The sequence below is a fragment of the Pristiophorus japonicus genome, chromosome 9 (assembly GCF_044704955.1).
Source record: "Pristiophorus japonicus isolate sPriJap1 chromosome 9, sPriJap1.hap1, whole genome shotgun sequence".
Lineage (NCBI taxonomy): Eukaryota > Metazoa > Chordata > Chondrichthyes > Pristiophoridae > Pristiophorus > Pristiophorus japonicus.
In genome coordinates this window covers 221863452-221886349 of record NC_091985.1, presented here as the reverse complement: position 1 = coordinate 221886349, position 22898 = coordinate 221863452, and the positions used below count along the sequence as shown (strand labels likewise).

Sequence of the window (22898 nt, the reverse complement as noted above, 5' to 3'; positions counted from 1 at the left end):
ATATAGGTACCAACGATATAGGTAAAAAAATGGGATGAGGTCTTACAAGATGAATTTAGGGAGCTAGGAGCTAAATTAAAAAGTAGGACCTCAAAAGTAGTAATCTCAGGATTGCTACCAGTGCCACGTGCTGGTCAGAGTAGGAATCGCAGGATAGCTCAGATGAATACGTGGCTTGAGGAGTGGTGCAGCAGGGCGGGGATTCAAATTCCTGGGACATTGGAATCGGTTCTGGGGGAGGTGGGACCAGTACAAACCAGACAGTCTGCACCTGGGCAAGACCGGAACCAATGTCCTAGGTGGAGTGTTTGCTAGTGCTGTTAAGGAGGGGTTAAACTAATATGGCAGGGGGGTGGGAACCTATGTAGGGAGACAGAGGGAAGTAGAATGGGGGCAGAAGCAAAAGATAGAAAAAAGAAAAGTAAAAGTGGAGGGCAGAGAAACATAAGGCAAAAAGCAAAAAGGGCCACATTACAGCAAAATTCTAAAGAGGCAAAGTGTGGTATAAAGACAAGCCTGAAGGCTCTGTGCCTCAATGTGAGGAGTATTCGGAATAAGGTGGACAAATTAACTGCACAGATAGCAGTTAACGGGTATGATGTAATTGACATTTCGGAGACATGGCTCCAGGGTGACCAAGCCTGGGAACTCAACATCCAGGGGTATTCAACATTTAGGAAGGATATACAGAAAGGAAAAGGAGGCGGGGTGGCATAGTTGGTTAAAAAGGAAATGAATGCAATAGTAAGAAAGGACATTAGCTTGGATGATGTGCAATCAGTGTAGGTGGAGCTACGGAATACCAAGGGGCAGAAAACGCTAGTGGGAGTTGTGTACAGACCACCAAACAGTAGTAGTAAGGTTGGGGACAGCATCAAACAAGAAATAAGGGATGCATGCAATAAAGGTGCAACAGTTATGGATGACTTTAATCTACACATTGATTGGGCTAACTAAACTGGTAGCAATGTGGTGGAGGAGGATGTCCTCGAGTGTATTAGGGATGGTTTTCCAGACCAATATGTCGAGGAACCAACCAGGAAGCTGGCCATTCTAGACTGGGTGATGTGTAATGAGAAAGGACTAATTAGCAATCTTGTTGTGCGAGACCCGTTAGGGAAGAGTGACCATAACATGGTAGAATTCTTTATTAGGATGGAGAGTGACACAGTTAATTCAAAAACTAGGGTCCTGAACTTAAGGAAAGGTAACTTCGATGGTTTGAGGCATGAATTGACTAGAGTAGACTGGCAAATGATACTTAAAGAGTTGACGGTGGATAGGCAATGGCAAACATTTAAAGATCACATGGATGAACTTCAGCAATTGTACATCCCTGTCTGGAGTAAAAATAAAACGGTGAAGGTGGCTCAACCGTGGCTAACAAGGGAAATTAAGGATGGTATTAAATCCAAGGAAGAGGCATATAAATTGGCCAGAAAAAGCAGCAAACTTGAGGACTGGGAGAAATTTAGAATTCAGCAGAGGGGGAAAACAGAGTACGAGAAGAAGCTTGCCGGGAACATAAAAACTGACTGCAAAAGCTTCTATAGATATGTGAAGAGAAAAAGATTAGTGAAGACAAATATAGGTCCCTTGCAGTCGGATTCAGGTGAAGTTATAATGGGGAACAAAGAAACGGCAGACCAGTTGAACAAAAACTTTGGTTCTGTCTTCACGAAGGAAGACACAAATAACCTTCCGAAAGTACTAGGAAACCGAGGATCTAGTGAGAAGGAGGAACAGAGGGACATCGTTATTAGGCGGGAAATTGATGGGATTGAAGGCTGATAAATCCCCGGGGCCTGATAGTCTGCCAGAGTACTTAAGGAAGTGGCCCTAGAAATAGTGGATGCATTGGTGATCATTTTCCAACAGTCTATCGACTCTGGATCAGTTCCTATTGACTGGAGGGTAGCTAATGTAACACCACTTTTTAAAAAGGGAGGGAGAGAGAAAGGAGGTAATTATAGGCTCGTTAGCCTGACATCAGTGGTCGGGAAAATGTTGGAATCAATTATTAAGGATGAAATAGCAGCGCATTTGGAAAGCAGTGACAGAATCGGTCCAAGTCAGCATGGATTTATGAAAGGGAAATCATGTTTGACAAATCTTCTGCAATTTTTTGAGGATGTAACTAGCAGAGTGGGCAAGGGAAAACCAGTGGATGTGGTGTATTTTGACTTTCAAAAGGCTTTTGACAAGGTCCCACACAAGAGATTGGTGTTCAAAATCAAAGCACATGGTATTGGGGGTAACATAGAAAAAACATAGAAACATAGAAAATAGGTGCAGGAGCAGGCCATTCAGCCCTTCTAGCCTGCACCGCCATTCAATGAGTTCATGGCTGAACATGAAACTTCAGTACCCACTTCCTGCTTTCTCGCCATAACCCTTGATCCCCCGAGTAGTAAGGACTTCATCTAACTCCCTTTTGAATATATTTAGTGAATTGGCCTCAACTACTTTCTGTGGTAGAGAATTCCACAGGTTCACCACTCTCTGGGTGAAGAAGTTTCTCCTCATCTCGGTCCTAAATGGCTTACCCCTTATCCTCAGACTGTGACCCCTGGTTCTGGACTTCCCCAACATTGGGAACATTCTTCCTGCATCTAACCTGTCTAAACCCGTCAGAATTTTAAATGTTTCCATGAGGTCCCCTCTCATTCTTCTGAACTCCAGTGAATACAAGCCCAGTTGATCCAGTCTTTCTTGATAGGTCAGTCCCACCATCCCGGGAATCAGTCTGGTGAATCTTCGCTGCACTCCCTCAATAGCAAGAATGTCCTTCCTCAAGTTAGGAGACCAAAACTGTACACAATACTCCAGGTGTGGCCTCACCAAGGCCCTGTACAACTGGAGCAACACCTCCTTGCCCCTGTACTCAAATCCCCTCGTACTGTCGTGGATAGAGAACTGGTTGGTAAACAGGAAGCAGAGAGTCGGGATAAACGGGTCCTTTTCAGAATGGCAGGCAGTGACTAGTGGAGTGCCGCAGGGCTCAGTGTTGGGACCCCAGCTCTTTACAAGATACATTAATGATTTAGATGAAGGAATTGAGTGTAATATCTCCAAGTTTGCGGATGACACTAAACTGGGTGGCGGTGTGAGCTGTGAGGAGGACACTAAGAGGCTGCAAGGTGACTTGGACAGGTTAGGTGAGTGGGCAAATGCATGGCAGATGCAGTATAATGTGGATAAATGTGAGATTATCCACTTTGGGGGCAAAAACACGAAGACAGAATATCATCTGAATGGTGGCAGATTAGGAAAAGGGGAGTTGCAACGAGACCTGGTGTCAATGGTTCATCAGTCATTGAAAGTTGGCATACAGGTTCAGCAGGCGGTAAAGAAGGCAAATGTTATGTTGGCCTTTGTAGCTAGGGGATTGCTTCTTAGAACAGTATGTTACAGAACCTACAAGAGAGCAAGCTATCTTAGATCTGGTCCTGTATAATGAGACAGGAATAATAAACGATCTCCTAGTAAAAGATCCTCTCGGAATGAGTGATCACAGTATGGTTAAATTTGTAATACAGATTGAGGGTGAGGAAGTAGCGTCTCAAATGAGCGTACTATGCTTAAACAAAGGGGACTACACTGGGATGAGGGCAGAGTTGGCTAAAGTACACTAGGAACACAATTGAGGAACAGTGGAGGACTTTTAAGGAGCTCTTTCATAGTGCTCAACAAAAATATATTCCAGTGAAAAAGAAGGGCGATAAGAGAAGGGATAACCAGCCGTGGATAACCAAGGAAATAAAGGAGAGTATCAAATTACAAACCAATGCGTATAAGGTGGCCAAGGTTAGTGGGAAACTAGAAGATTGGGAAAATTTTAAACGACAGCAAAGAATAACTAAGAAAGCAATAAAGAAAGGAAAGATAGATTACGAAAGTAAACTTGCGCAAAACATAAAAACAGATAGTAAAAGCTTTTACCGATGTATAAAACAGAAAAGAGTGACTAAAGTAAATGTTGGTCACTTAGAAGATGAGAAGGGGGATTTAATAATGGGAAATGTGGAAATGGCTGAGACCTTAGCAATTATTTTACTTCAGTCTTCACAGTGGAAGACACAAAAACCATACCAAAAATTGCTGGTCATGGGAATGTGGGAAGGGAGGACCTTGAGATAATCACTATCACTAGGGGCTAGTGCTGGACAGGCTAATGGGACTCAGGGCAGACAAGTCCCCTGGTCCTGATGAAATGCATCCCAGGGTATTAGAAGAGATGGCAGAAGTTATAGCAGATGCATTCGTTATAATCTACCAAAATTCTCTGGACTCTGGGGAGTTACCAGCGGATTGGAAAGCAGCTAATGTAACGCCTCTGTTTAAAAAAAGGGGGCAGACAAAAGGCAGGTAACTATAGGCTGATTAGTTTAACATCTGTAGTGGGGAAAATGCTTGAAGCTATCGTTAAGGAAGAAATAGCGGGACATCCAGATAGGAATAGTGCAATCAAGCAGACGCAACATGAATTCATGAAGGGGAAATCATGTTTAATTAATTTACTGGAATTCTTTGAGGATATAATGAGCATGGTGGATCGAGGTGTACCGAGGGATGTGGTGTATTTAGATTTCCAAAAGGCATTCGATAAGGTGCCACACAAAAGGTTACTGCAGAAGATAAAGGTACGCGGAGTCAGAGGAAATGTATTAGCATGGATCGAGAATTGGCTGGCTAACAGAAAGCAGAGAGTTGAAATAAATGGGTCCTTTTCGGGTTGGAAATCGGTGGTTAATGGTGTGCCACAGGGATCAGTGCTGGGACCACAACTGTTTACAATATACATAGATGACCTGGAAGAGGGGACAGAGTGTAGTGTAACAAAATTTGCAGATGACACAAAGATTAGTGGGAAAGCGGGTTGTGTAGTGGACACAGAGAGACTGCAAAGAGATTTAGATAGGTTAAGTGAATGGGCTAAGGTTTGGCAGATGGAATACAATGTCAGAAAATGTGAGGTCATCCACCTTGGGAAAAAAAACAGTAAAAGGGAATATTATTTGAATGGGGAGAAATTACAACATGCTGCAGTGCAGAGGGACCTTGTACATGAACTCTTTTAGGAAAGTACTTTTTCTTTAAGTGTAATCACTGTTGTAATGTAGGAAATGCACAGCAAGCTCCCACAGCAATATGACAATAACAAAATAATTTGACAGTACTGCACTGGAGTGTCAGCCTGGATTTTTATGCTCAGGTCTCTGGAGTGGGACTTGAACCTACAACCTTCTGACTCAGAGGTGAGAGTGCTGCCCAATGAGCCACAGACTAACTCCTTGTACATGAATCCCAAAGAGTTAGTTTGCAGGTGCAACAGGAAGGCGAATGGAATGTTGGCCTTCATTGCGAGAGGGATGGAGTACAAAAGCAGGGAGGTCCCTGCTACAACTGTACAGGGTATTGGTGAGGCCACACCTGGAGTACTGGGTGCAGTTTTGGTCACCTTACTTAAGGAAGGACATACTAGCTTTGGAGGGGATGAGACAATTCACTAGGCTGATTCTGGAGATGAAGGGGTTACCTTATGATAATAGATTGAGTAGACTGGGTCTTTACTCGTTGGAGTTCAGAAGGATGAGGGGTGATCTTATAGAAACATTTAAAATAATGAAAGGGATAGACAAGATAGAGGCAGAGAGGTTGTTTCCACTGGTTGGCAAGACTAGAACTAGGGGACACAGCCTCAAAATACGGGGGAGCCAATTTAAAACCGAGTTGAGAAGGAATTTCTTCTCCCAGAGTGTTGTAAATCTGTGGAATTCTTTGCCCAAGGAAGCAGTTGAGGCTAGCTCATTGAATGTATTCAAATTACAGATAGATACATTTTTAACCAATAAGGGAATTAAGGGTTATGGGGAGCAGGTGGGTAAGTGGAGCTGAGTCCACGGCCAGATCAGCCATGATCTTGTTGAATGGCGGAGCAGGCTCGAGGAGCTGGATGGCCTACTCCTGTTCCTAATTCTTATGTTCTTATGTTCTATGATTTGCGTATAGGAGCAGGGAGGTCTTACTGCAGTTGTACAGGGCCTTAGTGAGGCCTCACCTGGAATATTGTGTTCAATTTTGGTCTCATAATCTGAGGAAGGATGTTCTTGCTATTGAGGGAGTGCAGCGAAGGTTCACCAGACTGATTCCCGGGATGGCCGGACTGACATATGAGGAGAGACTGGATCAACTGGGCCTTTACACTTTAGAGTTTAGAAGGATGAGAGGGGATCTCGTAGAAACATAAAAGATTCTGACGGGACTGGAGAGGTTAAATGCAGGTAGATGGTTCCCGATGTTGGGGAAGTCCAGAACTAGGGGACACAGTCTTAGGATAATGGGTAAGCCATTTAGGACTGAGATGAGGAGAAACTTCTTCACTCAGAAAGTTGTTAACCTGTGGAATTCCCTGCCGCAGAGAGTCGTTGATGCCAGTTCATTGGATATATTCAAGAGGGAATTAGATATGGCCCTTATGGTTAAAGGGATTAAGGGATATGGAGAGAAAGCACAAAAGGGGTACTGAGGGAATGATCAGCCATGATCTTATCGAATGGTGGTGCAGGCTCGAAGTTCTGAATGGCCTACTCCTGCACCTATTTTCTATGTTTCTATGTTTCCAGGTGTCTTTTCCTCACTTCCTGCCCAAACCCAGCAGAGAAGACAAAGAAGAGTCGGTGCCAGAGGTGGATCACTGCAGGGTATAAAAGTGAGGGGAGACTGATGTAATGGGGCAGTCGGGATGGGAGACACCGGAGATCAAGCTCAGGGCACCTGAGGTTCCTTCCAGCAGGCTGACCCCGTGTCATTTACTGTGGACACGCGGGACTTGCATGTTTACTCTGATGTGGTAGAGAACAGAGAATCTGCTCAAATTATATTTCTTAAGATATTAAAGTTGCTAATAATAATCATTGAATATATTTAAGGTGGAGATAGACAGAGTTTTGAAAGATAAAGGAGTCAAGGGTTATGGGGACTGGGTAGGGAAGTGGAGTTGAGGCCAGGATCAGATCAGCCATGATCTTATTGAATGCTGGAGCAGGCTCGAGGAGCCAGATGGCCTACTCCTGCTCCTATTTCTTATGTCTGTGTGTTAATAAGATAAGGAATTAGCTAGAATCTTACAACCCTAAATCTCTCTGCTCCTCTACTCCATTGAAAATTTTACCATTTAATGTATATTTCCTCCCTTTTTCTTCCTCCCAAAATCTATCACAGCACATTTCTCTGCATTAAATTTAATTTCACATCTACCTGCCCCAATTACTAACCTTTGTATTGACACAATGAAGATCCACTTCACAATTGGCCATGGGCCCTTTATGGCGTACCCTGGAGATCTTGATCGTGTGCCCCATATACCCAAGTCCAGATCATTTCTCTGTATTGAGAAGAGCATTGGTCCCAACACTGACCCTGGGGACACCACTGTTTACATCCCTCCAGTCTGAAGAACATCCATTAACCACTACTCTCTGTTTTCTGCCCTTTATCCAACTTCCTGTCCACGCTGTCCCACTCCCTTCAATACTGTGAGCCTTAATTTGATCAACAAGCTTCCTGTCCGGCACCTTAACAAACACCTTTTGACAATCCATCTACACAACATCCACTGTATTTTCTTTCTCACTGCACTGTGTTATTTCCTGAAACCCTGCTGTCTGTCCTGGCTGAATACATTTCACAAACAAATGCTGCAATGTTTGCTCCACCCTACAGGGTTCCATCTGTTTAAAGCCACAACCAGAAAGGTCCCGTTTCCTCCTGGAGTTTGAGAGAAAACACTCCAAATTATTCACCTCCCCACAACTACCCGCCAGTTTAAGACACAAACTGTAGGACAACCGGGATGTGCTGAGAAATCTCCAGCGAGTCAGGGAGCGTCTGTAAATGTAGGAGAAATGGGGATTGGTGAGGGAGTGTCCGTAAATGGAGGAGAAATGGGGACTGGTCAGGGAGCGTCTGTAAATGGAGAAATGGGGACTGGTCAGGGAGTGTCTGTAAATGGAGGAGAAATGGGGACTGGTCAGGGAGTGTCCGTAAATGGAAGGGAAATGGGGACTGGTCAGGGAGCGTCTGTAAATGGAAAAATAGGGACTGGTCAGGGAGCGTCTGTAAATGGAGAAATGGGGACTGGTCAGGGAGTGTCTGTAAATGGAGAAATGGGGACTGGTCAGGGAGTGTCTGTAAATGGAGAAATGGGGACTGGTCAGGGAGTGTCTGTAAATGTAGGAGAAATGGGGATTGGTCAGGGAGTGTCCGTAAATGGAGGAGAAATGGGGACTGGTCAGGGAGCGTCTGTAAATGGAGAAATAGGGACTGGTCAGGGAGCTTCTGTAAATGGAGAAATGGGGACTGGTCAGGGAGTGTCTGTAAATGGAGAAATGGGGACTGGTCAGGGAGTGTCTGTAAATGGAGGAGAAATGGGGACTGGTCAGGGAGTGTCTGTAAATGGAGGAGAAATGGGGACTGGTCAGGGAGCGTCTGTAAATGGAGGAGAAATGGGACTGGTCAGGGAGCGTCTGTAAATGGAGAAATGGGGACTGGTCAGGGAGTGTCTGTAAATGGAGGAGAAATGTGGACTGGTCAGGGAATGTCTGTAAATGGAGAAATGGGGACTGGTCAGGGAATGTCTGTAAATTTAGGAGAAATGGGGATTGGTCAGGGAGTGTCTGTAAATGGACGAGAAATGGGGACTGGTCAGGGAGTGTCTGTAAATGGAGGAGAAATGGGGACTGGTCAGGGAGCGTCTGTAAATGGAGACATGGGGACTGGTCAGGGAGTGTCTGTAAATGGAGGAGAAATGTGGACTGGTCAGAGAATGTCTGTAAATGGAGAAATGGGGACTGGTCAGGGAATGTCTGTAAATGGAGGAGAAATGGGGACTGGTCAGGGAGTGTCTGTAAATAGAGGAGAAATGGGGTCTGGTCAGGGAGTGTCTGTAAATGGAGAAAGGGGGACTGGTTAGGGAACATCTGTAAATGGAGGAGAAATGGGGACTGGTCAGGAAGTGTCTGTAAATGGAGAAATGGGGACTGGTCAGGGAGTGTCTGTAAATGGAGAAATGGGGACAGGTCAGGGAGCGTCTGTAAATTGAGGAGCAATGGGGACTGGTCAGGGAGCGTCTGTAAATGGAGGAGAAATGGGGACTGGTCAGGGAGCGTCTGTAAATGGAGGAGAAATGGGACTGGTCAGGGAGCGTCTGTAAATGGAGAAATGGGGACTGGTCAGGGAGTGTGTGTAAATGGAGGAGAAATGTGGACTGGTCAGGGAATGTCTGTAAATGGAGAAATGGGGACTGGTCAGGGAATGTCTGTAAATTTAGGAGAAATGGGGACTGGTCAGAGAGTGTCTGTAAATGGAGGAGAAATGGGAACTGGTCAGGGAGTGTCTGTAAATGGAGGAGAAATGGGGACTGGTCAGGGAGTGTCTGTAAATAGAGGAGAAATGGGGTCTGGTCAGGGAGTGTCTGTAAATGGAGAAATGGGGACTGGTCAGGGAGTGTCTGTAAATGGAGGAGAAATGGGAACTGGTCAGGGAGTGTCTGTAAATGGAGAAATGGGGACTGGTCAGGGAATGTCTGTAAATGGAGGAGAAATGGGGCCTGGTCAGGAAGTGTCTGTAAATGGAGAAATGGGGACTGGTCAGGGAGTGTCTGTAAATGGAGAAATGGGGACTGGTCAGGGAGCGTCTGTAAATTGAGGAGCAATGGGGACTGGTCAGGGAGCGTCTGTAAATGGAGGAGAAATGGGGACTGGTCAGGGAGCGTCTGTAAATGGAGGAGAAATGGGACTGGTCAGGGAGCATCTGTAAATGGAGAAATGGGGACTGGTCAGGGAGTGTCTGTAAATGGAGGAGAAATGTGGACTGGTCAGGGAGTGTCTGTAAATGAAGGCGAAATGGGGACTGGTCAGGGAGCGTCTGTAAATGGAGGAGAAATGGGACTGGTCAGGGAGCGTCTGTAAATGGAGAAATGGGGACTGGTCAGGGAGTGTCTGTAAATGGAGGAGAAATGTGGACTGGTCAGGGAATGTCTGTAAATGGAGAAATGGGGACTGGTCAGGGAATGTCTGTAAATTTAGGAGAAATGGGGATTGGTCAGGGAGTGTCTGTAAATGGACGAGAAATGGGGACTGGTCAGGGAGTGTCTGTAAATGGAGGAGAAATGGGGACTGGTCAGGGAGCGTCTGTAAATGGAGACATGGGGACTGGTCAGGGAGTGTCTGTAAATGGAGGAGAAATGTGGACTGGTCAGAGAATGTCTGTAAATGGAGAAATGGGGACTGGTCAGGGAATGTCTGTAAATGGAGGAGAAATGGGGACTGGTCAGGGAGTGTCTGTAAATAGAGGAGAAATGGGGTCTGGTCAGGGAGTGTCTGTAAATGGAGAAATGGGGACTGGTCAGGGAGTGTCTGTAAATGGAGGAGAAATGGGAACTGGTCAGGGAGTGTCTGTAAATGGAGAAATGGGGACTGGTCAGGGAATGTCTAAATGGAGGAGAAATGGGGACTGGTCAGGGATTGTCTGTAAATGGAGAAAGGGGGACTGGTTAGGGAACATCTGTAAATGGAGGAGAAATGGGGACTGGTCAGGAAGTGTCTGTAAATGGAGAAATGGGGACTGGTCAGGGAGTGTCTGTAAATGGAGAAATGGGGACAGGTCAGGGAGCGTCTGTAAATTGAGGAGCAATGGGGACTGGTCAGGGAGCGTCTGTAAATGGAGGAGAAATGGGGACTGGTCAGGGAGCGTCTGTAAATGGAGGAGAAATGGGACTGGTCAGGGAGCGTCTGTAAATGGAGAAATGGGGACTGGTCAGGGAGTGTGTGTAAATGGAGGAGAAATGTGGACTGGTCAGGGAATGTCTGTAAATGGAGAAATGGGGACTGGTCAGGGAATGTCTGTAAATTTAGGAGAAATGGGGACTGGTCAGAGAGTGTCTGTAAATGGAGGAGAAATGGGAACTGGTCAGGGAGTGTCTGTAAATGGAGGAGAAATGGGGACTGGTCAGGGAGTGTCTGTAAATAGAGGAGAAATGGGGTCTGGTCAGGGAGTGTCTGTAAATGGAGAAATGGGGACTGGTCAGGGAGTGTCTGTAAATGGAGGAGAAATGGGAACTGGTCAGGGAGTGTCTGTAAATGGAGAAATGGGGACTGGTCAGGGAATGTCTGTAAATGGAGGAGAAATGGGGCCTGGTCAGGAAGTGTCTGTAAATGGAGAAATGGGGACTGGTCAGGGAGTGTCTGTAAATGGAGAAATGGGGACTGGTCAGGGAGCGTCTGTAAATTGAGGAGCAATGGGGACTGGTCAGGGAGCGTCTGTAAATGGAGGAGAAATGGGGACTGGTCAGGGAGCGTCTGTAAATGGAGGAGAAATGGGACTGGTCAGGGAGCATCTGTAAATGGAGAAATGGGGACTGGTCAGGGAGTGTCTGTAAATGGAGGAGAAATGTGGACTGGTCAGGGAGTGTCTGTAAATGAAGGCGAAATGGGGACTAGTCAGGGAGCGTCTGTAAATGGAGGAGAACTGGGGACTGGTCAGGGAGTGTCTGTAAATGGAGAAATGGGGACTGGTCAGGGAGCATCTGTCAATGGAGGAGAAATGTGCAATGGTCAGAAAGCATCTAGAAAATAAGATGAAATTACTATTTTTAATTTAACAAATGTATCACTGATTTTAATGGGACTTTTCCCATGACCCAGCTCCTGTAATAATAATATAACTTTTATTTATATAGCGCCTTTATCGTAGAAAAATATTAATACTGGCTGTAAAAAGATTGGATTTTCAGGAGGCTCTACTCCGCTGGCTGCTCATGAGTCAGTGATCTCCCATCACATTAATGTGCTTCTGCTGTGTGTGTTTAATAAAGTGCCCGAAGCACTTCACAAAACATGGGGAAACAGTGAGTGTGGAACTGAAACCAGCCAGAGTCAGCACCTTCAAGGGAGGAGAGGGAGGGGAACCAGTGAGTGTAGAACTGAACCCAGCCAGAGTCAGTACCTTCAGGGGAGGGGAAGGAGGGGAACCAGTGAGTGTAGAACTGAACCCAGCCAGAGTCAGTACCTTCAGGGGAGAGGAAGAAGGGGAACCAGTGAGTGTAGAACTGAACCCAGCCAGAGTCAGCACCTTCAGGGGAGGGGAACAAGTGAGTGTAGAACTGAACCCAGCCAGAGTCAGCACCTTCAGGGGAGGGGAAGGAGGGGAACCAGTGAGTGTAGAACTGAACCCAGACAGAGTCAGCACCTTCAGGGGAGGGGAAGGAGGGGAATCAGTGAGTGTAGAACTGAACCCAGACAGAGTCAGCACCTTCAGGGGAGGGAGAGAAGTTGAACGAAAGGGAAAATTTTGGAGATGGTGCAATGGGTTTGGACTTCAGCACAGGCAGGAGGGAGAGTGTATGGGACAGGGATTTACAGCTTTGGAGGAGCAAGACAGGAAAGAATGTTCCATAGAAACTAGAATTGTCTGTTCTGAATTTCTATCCTGTACTTAGTGATGACTTTTGTAAACTCCTTTTACAGGGTATTAGAAGGGGAGGTTTTGCAGACGGGAAACTCAAACGAAACAAGATCTGACAGAGTCACTCGATTAATCAGGAGCTGAATATCATCGGCCTTTGAATATAGAATGAGAAATGTTTGTCTGTTCTGTCTGTGTGAAAAGATTTCAAACATCAGTGTGACTGGAAAAGCACCGAGACACACACACCCGAGTGAGAGTGTTCCAGTGCACTGATTGTGGAAAGAGCTTTAACCAGTTACACAGCCTGAAAAAACCTCGCTCCATTCACAGCGGGGAGAAACCGTACACGTGTTGCGTGTGTGGACCAGGCTTCAACTGATCATCCAAGCTGCAGAGACACAAGGACACCTGCACCACAGAGAAACTGTGGGAATGTGAGGACTGTGGGAAGGGATTCAATTTCCTATCCTGGCTGGAAACTCATCGACGCAGTCACACCGGGGGAGGCCGTTCACCTGCTGTGTGTGTGGGGATTCACTCTAGGCTGCAAAAAACAAAACCGGCCTTGGAGTCTGGAAGGGCGATAAGAACGGCTCTCTTGCTGCTGAAACCCTCATCCATGCCTTGGTTAGCTCTAGACTTGACTACTCCAACTCACTCCTGGCCGGCCTCCCACATTCTACATTACACCACAAACTTGAGGTCATCCAAAACTCAGCAGCTTGTGTCCTAACTCTCACTAAGCCACGATCACCCATCACCCCTGATTTGTAAACAAAGATGAGAATATTGAAATTGAGGCATTGTTTAACAGGGAGCTGACCTACATTGGCTCCCGGTTAAATATTCTCATCCTTGTTTACAAATCACTCATGGCCTTGTCCCTCCCTGTCTTTCAGCTTCACCACCCCACAAAATGTCTGTGCTCCTCAAATTCTGCCCTCTTGAACATCCCTCATTATAACTGCTCAACCATCGGTGGCCGTGCTTTCAGCTGTTTGGGTCCTAAGCTCTGGAACACCCTCCCTAAACCTCCGTCTCTACCTGTCTTTCCTCCTTTAAGACACTTCTTAAAACTTACCTCTTAAAGCTTTCGGTCATCTGCGTTAATTTCTTCTTTTGTGGCTCAGTGTTAAATTAGGGGCATGGTCTTGGGCTGGGGGGTGGTGGGCTGTTTGGAGCTGGAATGGGGAGAGACTTCTTCACTTGGGGAGTTGTTGGCCTGTGGGGTTCCCTGCCGTGGAAAGTTGTTGATGCCAGGTCATTGGATGTGTTCGGGAGGGAGTTGGATGTGGTCCTTGCGGCTGGGGGGGTCGGGGGTGTGTGGAGGGGGCGTGGGGGGGGAGGTGCTAGGGTGGGTGATCAGCCATGATCTTGTTGAATGGCGGTGCAGGCGCGAAGGGCCGAATGGCCGAATGGCCTACTCCTGCACCTATTTTCTATGTTTCTATGTTTTATGTATGTGTTGTGTCCTGTAACACTGCTGTGAAGCGCCTTGGAACATTTTACTACGTTAAAGATGCTACAGAAATAAAAGTTATTATTATTAATAATAAAAACTGTTTCACGCGACTGTTCCATGCAACACTCTCCACCCCAGATCCCCAATGGTGCAGGGAAGGACTCCTGCGTAGAGAACCCTCCATTGGGGATCCCCGCCTCGGCTGGACAGCAGGATGACCCACCATTGCGACTGAGACTGGGCAATGAACAAAATTCATCAATCAATGATACACAGACCTGAGTGCTCGGGTTCTCAGTCCTGGAGCCAAGTACGCTGGCCGCCATTTTTCCATCATTAACTCGCACCTTAGGCCCGGCCCAGTCTGGCTCAGTCACTAAATGCTTTCTAACTGTGATGCTAACTCTGATGGAAAGCTATGAGGCCTCACTTTATTGTGTGACCCGAGAGGCTTTTAATGGCTTTAATAAACTGGCAATAAGATTTTTATTTTTAAAACTGTAAAGTGGTGAAAAACTCCACTAGCGCTGCCTCAAAACTCACCGAGAAATCCACTTCATCAATGCTCCTGCCACAGGACTCAATATCCACCCCCTCCCACCACTGGTGCACTGTGTCTGCAGTATGTACGGTCTTACAAAATGCCCACGGTCAGGTCGTGTGGAGTCAAAGGTCAGGTAACAGAATGGATGGAAATCTGGCAAAAAACTGCCCACAACTCCAGCAAATGATTCCTGTTTTGCAGTCATCTTTCCATCCATTCTGCTGCCTGGCTTCACTCCACGCGGCCTGACCTTAGTCATCTTGCAGATCTTACATACTGTTGTGGATAGCAAGCTGGTTACAAAACAGGAAACAGAGAGTAGGTTAAGAGTAGCTACTCAGACTGGCAAAAGGTGGGAGGTGGTGTTCCACAGGGATCGGTGCTGGGACCACTGTTCTGGAAATAGGTGGGAGGTGGTGTTCCACAGGGATCGGTGCTGGGACCACTGTTCTGGCAATAGGTGGGCAGTGGTGTTCCACAGGGATCGGTGCTGGGACCACTGTCCTGGCAATAGGTGGGCAGTGGTGTTCCACAGGGATCGGTGCTGGGACCACTGTTCTGGCAATAGGTGGGCAGTGGTGTTCCACAGGGATCGGTGCTGGGACCGCTGTTGTTCGCCAATTACATAAAGGATTTGGACTCGGGAATCAGAAGTACAATTCCAAAATTTTTAGATGACACAAATTGGGAGGTAGAGTTAATACTGTGGAAGACTGTGACAAAATGTAAGACGTTAATAAGTTTGCAGAATGCGTGTGTAATTGGCAAATGAATTTCAGTATAGATCAGTGTGAGGTGGTGCGTTTTGGTAGGAAGAATAAGGAGGCCACATTCTATTTGGGAAATAAGAGTCTAAATGGGGCCGAGGAGCAAAGGGATCGAGGGGTACAGATACACAAATCACTAAAAGTAGCGACGCGGGTTAATACGGCCATTTTAAAAAGCAAACAAAGCACTGGGGTTCATTTCTAAAGGAGCCTTCTGTTTCATGCCCAGGAGTCTGAACGATGGAAGAGAGCGCTGGGACACATTTCTTACACAGCTCAAGATTAACCTGCACGGCGACTTTGTTGTCAGTGCAGACAGACGAGAAAGACCAAAGTGCTGTTTGCCCCTCTCAGTGTGGCCCTGAAGGACTGTGTCCAGGCTGAAGTTCTGTTTCACCCGTACAATCCTCCCCCCAGATTGTCCTCTCTGAGCTCCAGCCAGGTGATGCTAAACACTCAAGTGGGAAAGACAAAAATCCACAGCAATGTGTTTAAAGCAAAGCTGATTTATTTACCATTCATCCAGAATATTAAACTCCAGCCCAGTTATAGGGTTATTAAGCAGAAACAAACCCCAACTGTCAGAATGAACATGGTTCAGTCCTGGATGTGATTAACAGCAGCAACAACAGCAGAATCCATCCCCTGCAGTCACTTGTGAACTCGCTGGTGTGTCAACAGGATGGATGAAAGAGTGAATCGCTTCCCACACTTGGAGCAGGTGAACGTTCTCTCCCCAGTGTGAACTCATTGGTGTATCAGAAGGTCGGATAACTGAGTGAATCCCTTCCCACACTCAGAGCAAGTGAACGGCCTCTCCCCGGTGTGACTGCGCTTGTGTCTCGATAGGCCAGAGATTTGGCTGAAGCCATGTCCACACACAGAACATGTGTACACTTTCTCCCCACTGTCAACGGTGCTTTTTGCTTCCATATTGAGAGGCCGATAATATTCAGGTCCCGATGAATCGAGTGACGCTGTCAGATCTTGATGCGGTGTGCGATTTGAGTTTGCCGTCTGTAAATCCTCCCCTTCCACTACCTTGTAAAATTAATTTAAAACAGGAAAAAGGGAGTGTGAGAGAGAACCCACAAAGAGGCAGGTTAGTAATTTGAACTTCATGAATCTACTGATTTGTGGGGCCGGCATTACAACAAAGTGACCTTGAAAGCAGCCGGATTGTCGTAAAAATCCAACTGGTTCACTAATGTCTGACTCTGGCTGGGTTCAGTTCTTCACTCACTGGTTCCCCTCCCCGGAAAGTGCTGACGCTGGCTGGGTTTAGTTCTACACTCACCAGTTTCTCTCCAATATGGGACCCATGTGCCCAATGTCCATGTGTGAACCTCGACAGTGAGTGTCGACAGGCTATTCCACTGTCCTCACCCGAGGCCTCACACATGCATTTTCCAGCAGGGTCACTGGACTATCCTCCCAATGGCACAGTGGGTACAGGCACTGACCAGTGTGACTGAGTCATAGTAACAGGAGGGGCCGAGGTTTAATGCCCTCGGCATATCCTCCCCTTCTAAACCCCTGTAAAAGCTGTTTACAAAAGTCGTCACTGTAAGTAGAACATAGAAAGAGGACTAGGCCATTCAGCCCCTTGAGCCTGTTCAATTGGCACCCAGCCTCAGTTATATGGGAAACATCGAGTTCTGCATTTCCACTACCCTTTAAGAACACAAGAAATTGGAGCAGGAGTAGCCCCATTGGCCCCTCGAGCCTGCTCCACCATTCAGTAAGATCATGGCTGATCTTCTACCTCAACTCCACTCTGGTTACCGACCCTTCTGATACTGAAAATTGTTTCTCCTTATTAAGAGGGTTGGTGGGCTGGAGGAGGTTACAGAGATAGGGAGGGGCGAGGCCTTGGAGGGATTTGAAAAAGAGGAGGAGTATTTTAAAGGCTGAAGTCACCAGCCGTCTCCCCCAGTGCAGAATGTGACTCATTACGAACAGGAAGGATTTTTGTTTAACTACTAAAGATGCATAATGAGGGGGAAATCAATCTCTGTACCTTTAACTAACAGCAACATGGAAAGAGGGAAATCTTTAAACACCTGGTCCACTTGGCACCGAAGTTTCTGAAACTCATAATAGGAACTCCAGGGAAACAAAATAGCTGTGTTGATAAAGGATGGAATCACTGCAATAGTGGGAGACGACATTGGCTCAAATGATCAGGATGTTGAAACAGTTTGGGTGGAAATAAGGAATAATAAGGGGAAAAAGTCACTGGTGGGCGTCGTCTATAGGCCTCCTAACAGTAGCAACTCTGTTGGTCGGAGTATAATCCAAGAAATAGAGAGGGCTTGTAAAAAGGGAACAGCAATAACCATGGGTGATTTTGACCTCCGTATTTATTGGACAAATCAAACTGGTCAGGGTAGCCTTGAGGAAGAATTCATAGAGTGCATAACGGACGGGTTCCTTGAGCAATATGTAACGGAACCAACCAGGGGGCTGGCTATCTTAGATCTAGTCCTGTGTAATGAGACAGGATTAATAAACAATCTCCTAGTAAAGGATCCCCTTGAAATGAGTGACCATAGCATGGCTGAATTTCAAATTCAGATGAGGGGGGGACGAGAAAGTTGGATCTCAAAAGGATAAAGGAGACTACAAAGGTATGAGGGCAGAGTTGGATAAAGTGGACTGGGAAAATAGATTAAAGTGTAGGACGGTTGATGAACAGTGGCGTACATTTAAGGAGCTAGTTCATAACTCTCAAGAAAGATACATTCAAGTGAGGAGGAAAGGGTGTAAAAGAAAAAAATAGCCATCTGTGGCTAACTAAAGAAATAAAGGACGGTATCCAAATTAAAACAAGGGCATACAAAGTGGCCAAAACTAATGGGAGGACAGAAGATTGGGAAGCTTTTAAAAACCAGCAAAGAATGACTAAAAAAATGATTAAGAAAGGGAAGGTAGACTATGAAAGTAAACTAGCACAAAATATAAAAACAGATAGCAAAACTAAGACAGTAATAAGAATAATACAGAACCAACCCCCTAAACAATAACAAAAAAAATGTATAATTTTTAAAAATTATTTAAATCAAAAAACAAAAATTTATGGAAAGTAAGGGAAAAGAAGATATATGGCAGAAAAGAAACAAACAAACCAGTAGGAAATGAAAACATTAGACCCCTCCCACAAAAAATCCCTACCCCAAACCACGGACATTCAACTAGGTGAGGCATCACATGCAACACACTAACAAAGAGAAGGCGGGCCTCTACATTTTCACTGAACAAACAGATAGGACAACAGACCATACAGAGAGAACACATCAGAAGGAGAAATAAGAACCATAAGACCAGACAAAGCAAACAATTAACACCACATCACTGAGAGAAGCAGGAGGTTTAAATAGTTCTTGTCCCTCCTCACAGCCCTTCTCGTTTTGACTGACCTAGTGGAAGGTAAGGAGCTCTAAACCCTTCATAATCTCTCACTGTAAGGTTTTCGATCTAATACTCTCTGACCCTTGAACCCCCAGTCAGGGTGAAACGTTAGGCCTAGAGACTACAATCAGCTACCGAGACTCGGATCATGGAGTGAGTATAAATTCCCCCGGACCTTTCCTCCCAATCCCTGGTGGATTTCTCTCTCACTCTATCCAGATTTCGGACCCACGGTGCTCCTGTCCCAGCTCTAACTGTCCCATTAGTTAGAATCAATAATGTCACTGTGTGCCGCCAGGCCCTGATGTCTCTGTCCCCTTGTTGTCCCACAACAGATCATTATTGCCGTGGTACCGGAGTGTACACAGACAGAAATACACTGAAAAACAAGAACAAAGTGCGTCCTAAACCGCCCCCCCCATCATCCATAAACACAACCCTCACCTAAACAGTTAAAACAATGTCATTTGTTGTTATTAAACAATCATTAAATTAAAAATCCAAAAATAAAAGTCAGACCATCAAAGTACAAAACTCAATCTCCCCAAAGAACGTAACAGTGACTTAAAAACAACCTAAAAAACCCGGAGGCTGATCCCTTCCCCGGTGTTATGTATTGATGTATGTATCGTCCTGGTACCTTAATGTAATGTAAGCAGAATGGTACAGCACAGAGGGCGCTGTGGTGGGAAACCTGGAAGTACCTGCAACAGGCAATATAAAAGGCTGACCTGAGAGGCACTCTGGAGCTGAACAATAAAGGACGAAGGTCACAGCAGTTACACCAGACCGTGTGGAGTCAGTGATTTGTGTGCTACATATACCACATTGGCGACAAGGATGGGATGAACTCCACGCAACCATGGCTACTCTGGGCTCGCTAAAGGATTTTACCGTGGGCAATGATTGGGAGGCCTTTACGGAAAGGCTCGAGTACTACTTCACAGCAAACGACCTGACGGAGGACACAGACGCAATGAGAGTTAAGCGTAAGGCGATATTGCTCTCCAGTTGTGGAGATGAGATTTACTGTCTCGTCAGGGATTTGCTGGCACCCGGGAGCGCCAGGGACAAGTCATACGAGGAGCTGACTGAACTAATCCGTGACCAGTTGAAACCGAAGGAGAGCATCCTCACGGCCAGATACAAATTTTACCATCACTGCAGACCTGAGGGCCAGGATGTCACCAAATATGCTGCGGACCTCAGGAGACTCGCGGCGCCGTGTGACTTTGGCGCACACCTTGACGAGGCGTTGCGGGAAGTTTTCATTATGGGGATTGGCCACAAGGGCCTCCTTCACAAGCTGTTAGCCACGGAACCCACAGTCACTCTGACAAAGGCCATCACCATCAGCCGGGCACATATGACCTCGACTTGCAGCACCAAGCAAATAATCCATACAGTCTCGAACCCGGCAGGCACTGTCCACAGGATAGCGCCCACCACGGACAAAACTGCAGAACGTGGCTCTGCCCGGAGCAGAGAGCACGGACCTCGGGATCCTGGAACTCAGAGTCCGCTGAGGGAGCCAATCAAGCAGCACCATGCTGGCGTTGTGGAGGAAGCCATGGGGCTCACCAATGCAGGTTAGCTACATACACCACACCCGGGAACAACAGGACTTCCGCTCCACCCCGCCTCCCTCCCGGGCCACACAGAAATCCAGCCCAAGGCTGATCATCGGCACTAGGCCCAAACACACAAACCACCGAATGACCCGAGACACCATCCCGAAAACCGCATTAAACCCCGCCCCCCGCACACTCTGACCCAGGGCCCGAGGCCGGATATAGTCGCACAAAAATTACATTTAAAATAATAAAATAAAATCGGGAATCTCTGAAAAACAGAGAGTGCCAACAAACGGCGGCGACCAGTGTTCACTGAAAGCCCGAGAAATAAACCCCCCACACTGCCCAAAACACAATAACCCCTCCCCCCACTGCCCAAAACACAGTAACACCCCTCCCTCCACTGCCCAAAACACAGTAACCCCCCCCCCCCCACTACCCAAAACATGGTAACACCCCCTCCCACTGCCCAAAACACAGTAACACCCCCCTCCACTGCCCAAAACACAGTAACACCCCCCCCCACTGCCCAAAACACAGTAACACCCCCCCCCACTGCCCAAAACACAGTAACACCCCCCACCTACTGCCCAAAACACAGTAACACCACCCCCCACTGCCCAAAACACAGTAACACCCCCCCCCCCACTGCCCAAAACACAGTAACACCCCCCACCACTGCCCAAAACACAGTAACACCCCCCCCACTGCCAAAACACAGTAACACCCCCCCGCCACTGCCCAAAACACAGTAACACCCCCCCACTGCCCAAAACACAGTAACCCCCCCCCACTGCCCAAAACATGGTAACACCCCCCCCACCACTGCCCAAAACACAATAACACCCCCCCCACTGTCCAAAACATGGTAACACCCCCCCACTGCCCAAAACACAGTAACACCCCCTCCCCCACTGCCCAAAACACAGTAACGCCCCCCCACTGCCCAAAACACAGTAACACCCCCCCCACTGCCCAAGACACTAACACCCCCTCCCCCACTGCCCAAAACACAGTAACACCCCCCCACTGCCAAAAACACAGTAACAACCCCCCCACTGCCCAAAACACACTAACACCCCCCCACTGCCCAAAACACAGTAACACCCCACCCCCACTGCCCAAAACACAGTAACACCCCCCCTCACTCCACTGCCCAAAACACAGTAACACACTCCCCCCACTGCCCAAAACACAGTAACACCCCCCCCACCCCACTGCCCAAAACACAGTAACACCCCCCCCACTGCCCAAAACACACTAACACCCCCCCCACTGCCCAAAACATAGTAACACCCCCCCCCACTGCCCAAAACACAGTAACACCCCCCCCACTGCCCAAAACACAGTAAACCCCCCCCCACTGCCCAAAACACAGTAACCCCCCCCCCACCCCACTGCCCAAAACACAGTAACACCCCCCCTCCCACTGCCCAAAACACAGTAACACCCCCCCCCCCCCTCACTACCCAAAACACAGTAACACCCCCCCATTGCCTAAAACACAGTAACCCCTCCCCACAACACAACACAGTTACACCTCCCCAAACACAGAAACATCACCCCTCCCCCAACTTTGTCATAGTAGTGTATTACAACTGAGTGACATTTCAGAGGGAAGTTAAGAGTCAACCACATTGCTGTGGGATCTGGAGTCACATATCAGCCAGACCAGATAAGGGCATCAGATTTCCTTCTCTAAAGGACATCAGTGAGCCAGATGGGTTTTTACAACAATCCAGTAGTTCCATTACTGATAGTAGCATTTTATTCCAGATTTATTTAATTAACTGAATTTAAATTCCCCAGCTACCATGGTGGGATTTGAAGTCACATCTCTGGATTATTAGTCTAGGCCTCAGGATTACCAGCCCAGTGATGTTACCACTATGTTACCGTTCCCATTATGCAGTGAGCTAGAATGAAAAAGGATCTGGCCCAGGTGGATGGGAGGCAAAACAGCAAGTGAACAATGGGAGGCCTTCAAAGAGGAGATGGTTCGGGGACAGAGGAGACACATTTCTATTAGGGGAAAGGACGGGCATCCAAAGCTAGAGCTCCCTGAATGACTAAACGTATAGAGGTTAAAATGACAAAAAAGGAGCCATTTGACAAATGCAAGGTTCAGATACAGTGGGGAATCAAGCTGAATATAGAAAGTACAGAGGAGATCTAAAATATGGAATAAGAGGATCAAAGAGAGAGTATGAAAATAGATTAGCAGCTAACATAAAGGGGAACCGAAAAGTCTTTTATAAACACATAACTAGTAAAAGGGTGGTCGAAGGAAGGGTTGGGTTGATTAGGGACCAAAAAGGAGATCTTGTGCAGGCAGAGGGCATGGCTGAGGTATTAAATTAGTCTGTTACAGCTGTCTTCACTAGAGAAGAGGATGCTACCAATGTAGCAGTAAAGAAGGAGGCAGTAGTGATATTGGATAGGACAAAAATCGATGAAGAGGAAGTACTTAAAAGGTTGGCAATCCTCAAAGTAGAAAGGTTACATGACCCTACATTACTGAGGGAAGTAAGGATGAAAATTGCAGAGGCTCTAGCCACAATCTTCCAATCCTCCTTGGATATCGGCGTGGTGCCAGAGGACTGCAGGACTGCAAATGTTACACCCCTGTTTAAAAAAGGGGCGAGAGATAAACCTGGAAACTACAGATCAGT

General features: G+C 46.9%; 2 long non-coding RNA genes across 2 annotated transcripts in view; one reads left to right on the top strand and one right to left on the bottom strand.

Annotated features, from left to right (window-relative positions):
- The window catches only part of LOC139273801 (uncharacterized), a 45127-nt gene extending 31370 nt beyond the window's left edge, over nt 1-13757 (top strand). Inside the window, exon 4 of the long non-coding RNA XR_011595362.1 lies at nt 12528-13757. This is a non-coding gene — a long non-coding RNA (uncharacterized lncRNA). The remainder of the gene's footprint in view (nt 1-12527) is intronic.
- A 2026-nt stretch (nt 13758-15783) lies between these two features.
- LOC139273813 (uncharacterized) overlaps nt 15784-22898 on the bottom strand; it is a 37852-nt gene continuing 30737 nt past the window's right edge. The window contains exon 3 of the long non-coding RNA XR_011595383.1: nt 15784-16282. This is a non-coding gene — a long non-coding RNA (uncharacterized lncRNA). The remainder of the gene's footprint in view (nt 16283-22898) is intronic.